Source organism: Gorilla gorilla, chromosome 2 (genome assembly GCF_029281585.2).
Source record: "Gorilla gorilla gorilla isolate KB3781 chromosome 2, NHGRI_mGorGor1-v2.1_pri, whole genome shotgun sequence".
Taxonomy (NCBI): Eukaryota; Metazoa; Chordata; class Mammalia; order Primates; family Hominidae; genus Gorilla; species Gorilla gorilla.
Genome location: NC_086017.1, coordinates 121949239 through 121963083, shown reverse-complemented (window position 1 = coordinate 121963083; position 13845 = coordinate 121949239). Strand labels below are relative to the sequence as shown.

The 13845-nt window shown below is 35.7% G+C and overlaps 1 protein-coding gene across 6 annotated transcripts in view; it reads right to left on the bottom strand.

The window, feature by feature from the left end:
- NECTIN3 (nectin cell adhesion molecule 3) overlaps window positions 1-13845 on the bottom strand; it is a 128289-nt gene that overhangs the window by 113059 nt on the left and 1385 nt on the right. The window lies entirely within an intron of this gene.

Here is a 13845-nt window from a genome sequence, read left to right as displayed (position 1 = left end):
TTAGAAAGATGCCAAATCTAGCCCCAAATTAATCCATATAAATTTAATGAACTGCCACTAAAAATCCTGCAGGCTTTTTATGAAAATTAATAAACTGCCACTAAAATTTATGTGGAAAGGAAAAAGGAACAAGACTAAGTACAATAAACCTGAATAGGCGAGCTTACTCCACCCAATATGAGGATCTATTATAAAGCTATAATGAGACATTATGATACTTGTACAGAGATAGAAAAATGGACCACTGGAACAGAGTCCAAAAAACTCCAGGCATATATGGCTACTTGATTTATTATAAAGCCACCATTGCACAGCAGAGAGTCTTTTCCATAAATGGTGATGGCTGACTAAATAGTAAATGGAGGAAAAAATATGAACCCTATCTTATATAATCACAAAAATAAATTTTAGATGTACTACAGTAAAGGCAAATAATAAAGATTCTAGTGGGAAAAAATTTCATGATGGTGTACTAGAGAAAGATTTCCTAAACAAAAACACAACAAATTAATTGTAAAGAAAAAGACTGGTTTTGACTACACAGACAGATATTCAGGAACTGCTTTTTATCAACAGAAACCATTCACAGAGTGAAATGGCCAGAGTAGAAGATATTTGCAATACATATAATTAACAAAGGGTTCATATTTAGCAAATATAAACAATTCCTAGGAACCCATAAAAAGATGAAAGACAACCTAACTGAATAAAAAGGAAAAAGAATGAACAGGCACTTCACAAAAGAGGATATTCAAATGGCCCATAATCTTAAATCTCAATCATTAAGGAATTACAAATTAAAATCACAATCACCATTACATGCTGACCAGAATGGTTAAAAGAAAAATACTGATATTACAAAGGACTGGTGAGAATGCAGAGCAATTGAAACTCTCAAACATTATTGGTGGGAGTATGAATTGTTATAAGCACTTTGGAAAATTATTCCAACAAAAATATGCATAATATGAACCAGCAATACCACCACCAAAAACAGGCACGATGATGTTCACAGCAGTACCATTCATAAAAGCCTCAAAGTGAAAATAACCCAAATGCCTGTCCAACATTAAAACGGATAAATTATGGAACAGTCATGGAACAAAATACTGTACAGTGGTTAAAAAAAAAAATACTGCTACATGCAACAACATGGATGAATCTCACAGTGTAAGCAAAGAAGTATTACAAAGTTCAAAAACAGGAAAAACTAATGTGTGGTGCTAGAAGTCAGAATGGTGGTTAAGAGAAAAGGATTTGTGACTGAGGAGTACGAGAGAAGGACTTCTGGAGCCTGGTAATGTTTTATTTTGACCAGGAAAATGGTTTCAGGAATATCCTCACATTTTAACAGTTCATCCAACCGCACATTTATGTATGTATTTTTCTGATGTATACGTCAATTTAAAAGTTTTAATATTTCATGAGTCTCTCTCAAGTTTCGTTCAAACCACCTCATACCTCACATCCTCAAATGCTGCATTTAACTGGCACTTTGACTTTAATCAAGCCTAAAATCTCACAGCTTACACAGCCAAAACAAAAATCATCATCCCTGTATTACAGGCTGAATTGTGTGTTGAAGCCCTCACCTCTAGTGTCTGTGAATGTGAACTTATTTGGAAATAGAGTGTCCACAGATGTATTTAAGATATAAATTCAGATGTGGTCATACCTGAGTGGGGTAGCCCTTAATCCGATATGACTTTTGTCCTATTGAGACATACAGGGAAAACGTCATGTGACAACAGATCAGAGATTGTAGTAATGCAGCAGTAGGCCAAGAAACACTAAAGAGACACAGCCACAACCAGAAACTAGGCAGAAAAAGGCAAGGAAGTATTCTATCCAGAGTTTCAAAGGGAACATGGCCTTGCTTACACCTTGATTTCAGACTTCCAGGCTCCAGAACTGTAAGAGAATAAATTTATGCTGTTTTAAGCCATTCAGTTTGTGGTATTTTGTTATGGCAGCCCACCCTTCCATGTATGCAACATCCAATTCCTACATCAATCTTCCATTCAATAACCTTTACAATATTTTCCCATCTGTCTGAAAACTCCACTAATTTTCCTCCATTTCTTATATCCTAGAATTATTAAGAGGTATTATTTTACCTTTTAATTATCTCGTTTCTAAACCTTTCCCTTCCATTTCTACCATTACAACCCTACTTTAGGCCTCAATAATATCTTTATTTCTTAAATCCTACCTTCCTTACATCACCCCTGTTCTCAAACTTTCAGACACCCTATCACATCACATTTAAAAAGCACTCAGTCTGACTCTATTCTACTTCTTTCCATACATAAACACAAGTGGTTCCCAGAACACATTTTGTTCTTTATCGGCTAGTCTTTCACAGTACCTAGAATAGTCTCTAGTAGACCTAGTGCTCAATTAAATATTAACATCCACACAACATAAACTTACTACTGCCTCCACACCATCTTTCATGTTTCACAAGTCCATGTTATGCCAATTCATGCCTTCAATACTGAATCATTTCATTCATTCTTAGTTGATGTCTTATTCCATTTTTCACCACAGGTTCTATCCTAAGTCCCAACATCACTCCACACTCATTCTAAAAGTTTATCACTTATATCGCTAAAGAACAAGACCTTTTTGTAACTTCCCTCTCTCACACCTAGAAGTGTCTCAACATCTTCACCTATCATTTTCTTTTCCCTATCTAGTAGAAAGAAGTGTCTTCATTTCTAATACTAGCATCTCTCATCTGTGTTTTTAATGTTTCCACTTATCTCTTTTCCTGGACCTTGCTGTATCAATGAGCTTCTCCTGCTTCTCTCCCAAAGACACAGAAGTCTCATCATATAAATTAAATTTTTAAAAAAAAGTTTTTCAACTTTCTATAGTGGACACTTGTGGACAATATATTTTCTTGGGCTATGGCAACAACAACATCCAGTTTCTATGAGCAGCAAAGCCAGTATCAGAGACAAGGCTATAATATCCAGCGTCCACGAGACAGCAGGTAATGACCTTAACAAACTGCCCCTCAATACAGTATGTTAGCTATGGTTCTGGATATAGTTCTAGATGCCTACCTTCTTTCAGTTCTTGTTTTCCATGCCTGAAGCATCCAATATCTTTCAAAAAACTGTCTTTTAACCACGGGGTCAAGTTTCTGATGTTTGTGAATAAAACCTTGACTGATGTCTCGGCTTGGGCTGCTGTAACAAAACACCATAGACTAGCTGGCTTACACTCTTTGTTACAGCTCTGGAGCATGAAAGTCTGAGACAAGGGTGCCAGCATTATCAGGTTCCTGGTGACAGCCCTCTTCCTGGCATGCAGATGCCTGCTTTTCTGCTACATCCTTGCATGATGGAGAGAAACAGCTCTAGTGTCTTCCTCTTCTTATAAGGACACTAATCACATCATGAGGCTCTACCCTCCTGACCTCATCTAAACCTAATTACTTCCCAAAGGCCCTATGCCCCCTAATACCATCACATTGAGGGTTTATGCCCCCTAATACCATCACATATGGATTTGGGGGAGAAGGGGAACACAAACTTTCAGTCCATAACAACTGACATAGTCTTGTTCCCTCACAAATTACTCTTTTTTCTCTTTCCTTTCTTTCCCAAGAGTTGTCCCTACTCTCCTTCACTATCCCATCATTTCTTAATCCTTGAAGACAGGGGTCTCCAACCCCCGTACGAGTCTGTGGCCTGTCAGGAACTGGACCGCACAGGAGAAAGTGAGTGGTGGGCAAGCAAGTGAAGCTTCATCTGTATTTACCAGCCACTCCCCATCTCTCATCTGTATTTACAACTGCTCCCCATCGCTTGTATGACCACCTGAGCTCTGCCTCCTATCAGATCAGCAGCAGTATTAGATTCTCATAGGAGCACGAACCCTACTGAGAACTGCACATGTGGGGGATCTATGTTGTGCACTCCTTACAAGAATCTAATGCCTGATGATCTGTCACTATCTCCCATCACCCCCAGACGGGACTGTCTAGTTGCAGGAAAACAAGCTCTGGGCTCCTACTGATTCTACGTTATGGAGAATTGTATAATTATTTCATTATATATTACAATCTAATAACAATAGAAATAAACTACACAATAAATGTAATGCACTTCAATCATCCCAAAACCATTCACTGCCCCTAACCCCAGTCCATGGGAAAACTGTCTTCCACAAAACCAGTCCCTGGTGCCAAAAAAGTTGGAGACCTCTGCTTTAAGATGTGACATTTTTATCCTAACCACTTTTACCAAAATTACTAAGAGTCACGAATGCCCTGACCTCTACTAAATGTATTCATTTATTTATCAACTAAGATTTTTCCTTGAACATTATTTTTCTTCTCTCTCCCTCCGTCTGATAGCTTATCCAATCAAAATACCTCAATCTAAAAAAAAATTCTGGCCCCATCCACTATTCCCTTCCCTCTCTCCACTTTTTTCTTCTCACTCTCTCTCTTCCGCCTGTGTTCCCTTTTCTCTCTGAAACAGCTCATTCAATGCACATACCTCAATCTTGATAATTCCCAGTTTCACAACCTACCTCCTACCCCTCGTACCTCACCCTTCTAATCCCACTTCTCACAAATTTCCAGCTACAGCTCAAAAGTACACCACAAATGCATGTGAAACCTTACTGTATTGATTAATCAATCCTCTCATCATCCTTTCCTAGTTATTCCAAGTTGGTTCATATCTAACTCCTCCTTCCTCACCCACAATGATATCCAAACACCCTATCATCTACTTAGATCCAAGCCTCCCTTCAAATCCCTTTGCAAAACTGTCATTTATCTCTGTAATCCTCTTTCTATGGAATATCACAATTGTTGTCACCTTCACTTGTCTGTCATAGCTCCAATATATTTTTTACATTTCTGCCAGAGCTATACAATCTATCAAGTCATGGATGGACTCCACAGTTGCCTGCCTTCAAAAGCTCCTCAGTGACTACCACAGTCTAATCGCCTCAGCAAAGTATTTAAAAATCCATGACTTCCCTCCATAAAGTTCATGCTTGAGTCACATCAGAACACTAATTCCTTCTAGAGTCCTCATCTCAGTGGTCTTTAAGTTGGAATGCCCTCTTTTTCACTGACCTTCCCTCACAAACAGAAATCTAAGCTATTCCTTCAAGATTCAGCTAGAAAATTAGCTCCTCTAAGTCTTCTTCCATCCCTAGTTAAATTGGTCCTCTTTCTATAATCCGACAATACTTTGTTTAAATTTCTAACATAAGACAAGTCATTTTTGTTCACTGTATTGTTTGTTGTATTTATATAGCACTTTATTGCAATTTAATTTCATAGCAATTCTGTGAAGAAAGTATTATTTAGCCAATTTAACAGGGAAGGAAACAGGCAGAGAAGTAACTGGGTTAATACACACACACACACATATACACAGAGAAAGACATCTTTCATTCCAATCTCCTGACAATTAAGTTTTACATTTCTTAAGGGCAAAGACTCCAAGGAGCCTAGCAGAGTCCTTTCTACATAACAGATGCTTTGTAGGGTTGTGGGGTTTTTTTTGTTGTTTTGTTTTGTTTTTTGTTTTTATGGTGAGACAGAGTCTTGCCCTGTTGTCCAGGATGGAATGCAGAGGCAAAATCTTAGCTCACTACAGCCTCAACCTTCCGGGCTCAAGCAATCCTCCCACCTTAGCCTCCTGATTAGTTGCTACTACAGGTGGACTCCACCATGCCTGGCTTATTTATTTATTTATTTTTTGGTAGAGACGAGGTCTCACTATGTTGCCCAGGCTGATCTCAAAGAATTGGGCTCGAACAATCCTCCTGCCTTAGCCTCTCAGGGATTACAGACGTGAGCCACCGCACCCAGCCTGCTTTGGGTTTTAAATATGTTTAAAACCACCCTGTTTTATCTGTCTGAACTCTTGAAGACATAGCTCAAAAGTCTCATTTTTAACTCTTCCAGCCCTTACTAATATTTCTGTAAACTATATCATATCACTTGGCATGTTGTTACAAATGTCATCTGATATGTAAGCATGCCATTAATCGTACTAATGAGTTCATAAGCTTTAGAGGGCCAACATGCCTCATTCCACCGTGGTATCCTTTATACTCCCTAGCACATGGTTGTTGCTCAATAGTCCCCAATTTATCCCTTGTTCAAATCTCTAAGTCCTTTTTTTTTTTTTTTTGCATGACATATACAGATCAACTGTGACTAAACTTTACGTCCGTAACAGTAAATACTACTTAACCCATTCCTGAAATATAAAGCTCATACACAGGTCAGGGAAAAAGTATTCTAAGTATCTGAATGGAGAAAAATCTAGAGTGACTATTTTAGATGACTGTAGAGGGCAGCAAAGCAACAGTAGTATCCTCAAAGAAAACCATGTATTTTTCTTAGGGAACTTCAAATTTGTTTTATATTTCAAGAGATGCTGTCAGGATTAAAGCTTTTGAAGGAAAAGGGGCTTTGGGGCATGCCAAATACAAATTTCACCAGCTACTTGTACATTTAAATATTTTTACTATTAACTATAAATATAATGAAAATATATCAATGCCCAGATCCTTTTACATGAAAAACAAGCTTGATAAACAATGCACAGTTTCAAAATAGCCACCATAATTACTGAGTACTTTAAGAATCCAGAGTTGAAAATCTTTACTCATTGAAAACTGCAAACATAATTTCTTAATTTTATTTTCTTAAATACAGAAAAGAATGTCAATAATCTAGATAGTCTTATTTCCTGCTAATGAGTATTACTAATTATAAACTTGATATGCCTTTTTGTTATTCAAAATCAGTCAACTGTAGGGTCTATACCAGTTTAAAAGAAAAAAATTATAAATCCTTTGGCACTGTACTAGTATACAACAATAAACAATGCAACACCTTGAAAAAGAACAGAAATTCCCTTACTGTTATTTCAATATTGAAGTTCACTCTGCTTTTAATATGAACTAGGCAGAAAAACTGCATCAAGATAATCATATAACCTCAGAAGTGTTTAGGAATGGGGAAGCTACTATATAAGTTGACATTAAATACAACTGTATTATTTGCATGTTTCTCAAAGATTGTGTTGGCAGTAATTTTTTACTTCCTTTAAATTTAACAAGCAGAAATGCAGAGTTTTAGAGCGACTGCAGTAGCCATTAACATAAGCAGGCTTATGATTTAGTGAGAAATGCTGCTATCATGTTTTAGTCCTGTGCCCTTAAAGAGAAGTATAGAACTGTTAGCTATATGCCTTCTTCCACTTGATTCTCTTCCAAAAAATTAAAGGAATGGAGAAGGACTTTTTTATTTTGCATTTAAAATAAAGTAGGTATGGTATCTCTAAGCAGGTTTTAAAAACTAGGCAGTTTATTGTCAGGCTTAGTATTAAATTAAATGTATAGCCATGAATGATTATCTCTAAATCAAATTAGTAGGGAATCTGAGTCTATAATGAAAGGACATTTAAACATTTTTACTATTAACTACAAATATAATGAAAATATATCAATGCCCAGATCCTTTTACATGAAAAACAAGCTTGATAAACAATGCACAGTTTCAAAATAGCCACCATAATTGCTGAGTACTTTAAGAATCTAGCTACAACTAAATTAGAAATTTTATTAATAATCTTCAAAACTAGGGCCTAAGATTTTCAGTAATAGCAATCATGTCTATCATGAATAATTCACATAGTTACTATATTAAACTGATTTTACTACAGTTTACCAATACTAGCATTTCATTAATATTTTTTTCTTCTGAATTGAAGCAACAGAAAAGTCAAGCACACTCCTGACATTATATATAATGTTCTCAGACACTTAGTTGGAGTCCTAGCCCTGCACAGTTTCACATTAGCATACTTCCATTACAAAATAGACTATCTTAAATTTACCCACTTCATTCATAAAACTCAGTTCCAGAGTCAGATGTGTCATACATAAAGTACGATACATCTCACAGAAGCAGCTTAAGCTAAACAGGTAAATAATATACAGCTGATTTTGAAATAACAAAGCAGAAGACTACTATTCTCGTAGAAAGTCTATCCTGTAAACATCTTAAATTCAAAATGGGTGAGGCAATGGGAAATAGAACTGAAGAGAGGAAAAATAATTTTTTAAAAAGGAAAAATCAGTGGAGAACTATCTCAAGTAACATCTTTAAGTCTATCAACCTTTTCTAATCATCAAGAGTACAAATCTCTTTAAGAATATATTCCTATAGTGTATTCTGCATAACATAGCTTCTGCAACATAATATATATTACACCAAAGAATTTGTTTAGTTTGTTAAATGGGATATTTTACTGAAGAATTTCTTAGACCATTAATAAACTAATTCACATTGTTAACTTTCCATGAGGGGGTATATCATTAGCTTTTCCTATTCCCAAGTGTATTAAAACATGGTAGTTTTTCTTCCAAAAACCTACCTTCTGAGACTGGTGTTTCACAGAAACACTTTAACAAAGACTGTTTTAAGCCTGAAAGCATGAAAAAAATGAAAACAGAATTGCATGCTCACTGTATGCAAGAAGTGGTGAGGGAAGCCTTCCTGCAGAAAGTCAATCTTAAACCAAGCCCTTCAGAATTTGATTAGGTAGGAAGAGCAATGTCATTCTAGGCCTTATGGGTAAAGACCACAAAAGGGCATAACCCACTTTAGAGACAATTAAAGGTTAGGACTTGAACTATCCAAACTGGTAGCCACCAGGAACATCACACTTGACTACAAAGTGCATTAAATGTGGCTAGTCCAAATTGAAATGATCTATGATATATCTACTGGATTTCAAAACATTACTATGAAAGAAAATGTAAAATAACTCAATTTTTAATAACAATTGCATGCTGAAATGATATTTTGGTTACATTGTGTTAAAATAAGATTAATTTCACCTATTTCTTCTTCACTTTTTAAATGTGGCTTCAAGAAAACTTGAAATTACATGGCTTGCATTATAGTTCTATTAAAACGTGCTGGTTTGGACTAACCTTGATTTCGCCATCAAACTCTTGAAATAAATATGAGCGCCTACTACATGCCAAGCACATGGGAATACAAATAGTGAACAAAACAGTGAAGCACATTTCTTTCAGAAGATTGATAATATTTGGTCAAATCATAAATGACAATGCTATAATAAATAGCACTTGTCAAGAGAAAAAAGAATTATCTGATGTTGTCTTTCAAAATACGAATGTCCCAACCCTTGGACTCCACACCTCACCCGTCTTACAAAAATTGTTGATCTAGTAAGTCCATAGTGGGGCCTGGCCACATTGCTTCGAAAAAGATTCCCTAGTAACTATGATTTTAACTCACACATCCTATCTTTGCAGGCTCTAGCTATTTGAGAATAGCTATTTACAGCCCCACTCCCTTTTTCTGTTATTTTATTTCTTGTGATAAAACCTAGGCTGAAAGCCTAAAGGGCCTCTACTGGGTGCAACAGCCAACCTATTTAAAGTAAGAACAAGTTTGATTTTTTTTTTTTTTTTACCATTAAAGTTGAAACCAAAGTTTTTTACACATGGCTCACATTCCAGTTTATGAATATCTACTCACAATGCAACAGGTCTTCCCTACTCAACTTATTTAGCAGAATGAATGGTGGGCAGTCAATAGTCTTGCAAGAAAAACAATCTCCTGGATGCTACACTAAAGAAAACAAGTAAAATTCAAAATATAAGTATATAATATCCTTTCTAAAATAACTATAGTACCTGCGATATGGCTATATCTAGACTCACAGGAGGCAGACCTCATTAAAATTTGTAATTGATAAGTTACATTATAATTAGTAACTCTTTTAGAAAAAAACCTTGAAGCTACCCTTAATAAAGTTTCAGATTTTTTTTTTTTTTTTGAGACGGAGTCTCGCTCCGTCACCCAGGCTGGAGTACAATGGTGCAGTCACAGTTCACTGCAGCCTCCTCCCCCTGGGGTTCAAGCAATTAGCCTGCCTCAGCCTCCCAAGTAGCTGGGATTACAGGCTCCTGCCACCATGCCCAGCTAATTTTTGTATTTTTGGTAAAGACGGGGTTTCGCCATATTGGCCAGGCTGGACTCAAACTCCTGACCCAAAGTGATCCGCCCTGAAGCTATCAGCCTCCCAAAGTGCTGGGATTACAGGCGTGAGCCACTGTGCCTGGCCTCACAACAGATTTTAAATAAATGATTAAACAATATCAGAGTTTATTCTAATACATAAAAAGCATAAATTTTATAAAATTCAGTAAAGAATACAGATTCAGATTCAACAATTTAAAGACCATTTTAGACAAAAATACATGAAGTAATCAAACATATGACAGATTAATGGTGCTCAGATTTTTGGATCTGTGTGCATGGTACACAAAGTTGTCTTTAAAGTTTCATTATTGACTTAACTGTTATTTGATTTTTAACCTACATTTACATATTAATAGTAATTATTAACTGTCTCATCTTCTGCAAACCATGTAGTGCTTGTCAATTTTTATTAAGATTTTAATAGATTACAGAATATGTTATAGCAATGTATTATTTACTCACTAATTTTTAAGGGTTAAGTTACAGAATGTCAAAATGCTCTCTTTTAACAAGGATTTTCATAACCAGCTTCCCTTCAATAATTTTCAAATAATTAACAATAACCCATAAGTTTTATCCCTTAACTATACCCATATAAAACATACATCAGAATTGCCAAATTACTAAATAGTAAATAGATGAAAGTATAAGTGACATAAACAAGGTAAATATATATAACACACACAATTGCCCAGCTTTTCCAATTATTATTTCTGATGTTGTAGATAACTGCAAGAAAGGAAGATTTGATCTTTCTGCTTGCTTCTAAATTTGGGTTACTTTCCAAAAATATCTGTTTAGGATGCAGAAAGACTCATGCAGGCAATATGTACTATAGACCCTAACTGATACCATCAGTAACTTAAAGCAGAAGCAAATTATGAGTCCCTTCTCCAACCCCTATCTTCAGTATGATCACTAACATTCTAAGTGACCTTATGGAACTGCCAAATCTTAAAATGCACTGGACATCATTAAGGGAATAGTCAACTAGTTTCCATACAATTATACAATTGAATTATTTTGACTATATTCTAATATTCTGAATACTCATCTGTATATTTATATAACTAAATTTAACAAATATTTGAAGATCACTGGGCTAAGACTCAATATATAGATGTAAAGTACAAATACAGCAAGTCAATTGGAAAACTCAATTATTCAGCACATTGGTGTAGAATTTAAGAATCACTAATACCAACCTGGTTAGTTTATGCTGCGCAATATAATAAATGCTAACATTTGAGTGTTACTATATTTCATGCACTCTCCTAATTGTTTTATTCTATGCTGTCATTTAATTCTCACGAGATCTCCATCAGCAAGCTAGTAATGTTATCTCTTTATAAAACAAGAGAAACTTCAAGTTTCCAAGGTTAAATAACCTGCCAATGATTTACAGCTAGAGAGAGAAAGAGAAAAAGAGGAAGGGAGGGAAGGACAGGGAAGGAAGAAGACATCTCAATAAGATCTGACCCAAATGATGTTTTAAAAATGACTGTTTTTTTCATTGCACATCCATAAGTCTTTACCTAATGGGTTAGGTGTCCCATTTCCAGGCAAATCAAAATACCTCACAAACACCAAACTGTTCTACAATCATGTTTCCTTTAGGTCGAGCCCAAAGTTAATAAGCATCTTGAAGCCAGGACTCTGTCTTATGCGTGTGTTATGTCCCCAAGTGCCTATCAAGTAGTCAAAGTGCTTTTAAAAGTTCCATATCATATCAGATCTTCTTTTCTGTGCTCTTTTAAACATCCATCTTAAGATGAAGCCTTGCTGAAAATGGAAAGAGGCATAGAATCTCAGAGCCAAATGGGACCTTACAAAGGTCAGTCTATCTTGTTATTCATCATTACCATACCCATGACAATATTCTCTATGTCCCCCGAAAAAAAAACGGTGGGAAGTAAAAGTGAGATAAATTTAATCATCTATGAATTGATTATTGCCATCATAAAGAAACTTCGAATTTCATAATTAAATGACGTTTATCAAGTCAGATGATGATGTAAGCCCAGTCCCCTTGACACTTATACCTAGGAATCTCTTAGGCTTAAAAACAAAAAAAAAATCTGGCAATTTGACAACCTGTAAAACTCTCATTTTAAAAGTTCAGTTCTCCAAATAAGATAATGCACACCCCCAAAACAAACGGCCAGCAAGTCTGATATAAACATTTTTATAGCCTTCAGAATATCAGGTCCACCAGTTTTGATGGATATTTTTAACAGTTAAATTAACACGATAAAGTTAAGGCCACTCTATATATCAAACATATCAAAATATCAAAAATAGCAGCAAAAGGAAAAATCTATATGTCATAAAACAAGTAAAGCATTCTCATCAACAAATCATCAGCTACAGTCATCTTTTTAAAGCTTAAAAATCTTTTCAACTCTAAAACTGGCTCCAAGCAAATATTAATTACATGCCAAACCTTGTAAGCTGTACTATGAATATCATTATAACTCTATTAACTAAAACAGTAGTTAAATCAACAACTTGTTAGACTAACAGCTTACTTGAAGAAAATTTTGCTTCCATACCACTAAGCTTCCATAAGTCACAACATCTGTGCCCTATTCAAAGACTTAATTCCAAAATAAAGGTTGATGGAAAAAACTCGTCAAAAGGGTTCACAAATTAGGGTGTTATAACACTATAAGCCAAAAAAGGAAGCTGTTTAAATGAGTAGCACACAGGAATACAAAACTAGTGTCTACCTCTACAACAAGAAGAGTTGACTCTAAACACTACACCTGCTCTAAAACACAGTCCATTTGCCTACACTGCTTAAGTTTTAAGCTCTGAATTAAAAATCAAGTCCTTCCAACGCTACACTGAGATTTTTTAAAACTGTTTTCTTCTTCCATGTGAAAACCAATGTGTTCCTTCAAAAAGTAATCAATTCATGTTCACAACCACTAAGAAATTATCATTCAAATAATTCCTGCATCAGCTATGCATATTACCTGGCTTCAGTCTTCCACAGAGCTTTGCCTAACTAGATCTGCCTCTGTGGAGGTATAAATATTCTCTCAGTCCTTAACATAAATGAAGTCAGGATAGTAAACTGGTAAGGTCCCCTCCAACTGTCCTCTCACTCAACTGTAAGCAACATCCCCAATTCTCCTTCATGGAATAGAACAGCACACAAATTCAATCTAGACTCTGGCATCAATTTAAAAAGGTATAGCATTAAGAACTTTGTCTTGGAACCAAGTATCTGGGGAGTCGGCATACAGAAACAGCGTACAATTAATAACATTCCATTTATCATACTATACTCTGTGTAAATCAGATTTCATTACAGTGCTGGAAACGTGGTGGTAAACTGTTAGTGGAAATTCTCTGCCCAGAAGAGACACTCAATCCCATCATGCAAACTTTGCTTCCCTCATAACCAACTACCCTGACTCACCTACCGTGTAACAGGATTCTCCTCCTTCTAAATCACACTATTCAAGAAATGTGCACACATCTCTCCTTTTAATAAATACTAGTAAAACTTCACTTTACGGTTTTATGAAATACTGAAAACCAATCTTTGAGCAAGCTTAAGTTCTGCCCCTCTACTTTTCTTACCAAGAGCCCTCAAATAAATAACTACTCGCAGTGTTCTGATACTCCTCCTCCCACCAAAGACTGGTGTCCTTATTTTCCCAAATCACTGCCTCCCATTAATTACCACTTAAGTCCATTTCTCTTACATGAGGCAGACTTTTTTTTTTTTTTTTTTTTTTTTTTTAGCACAGTCCTTAATAAGC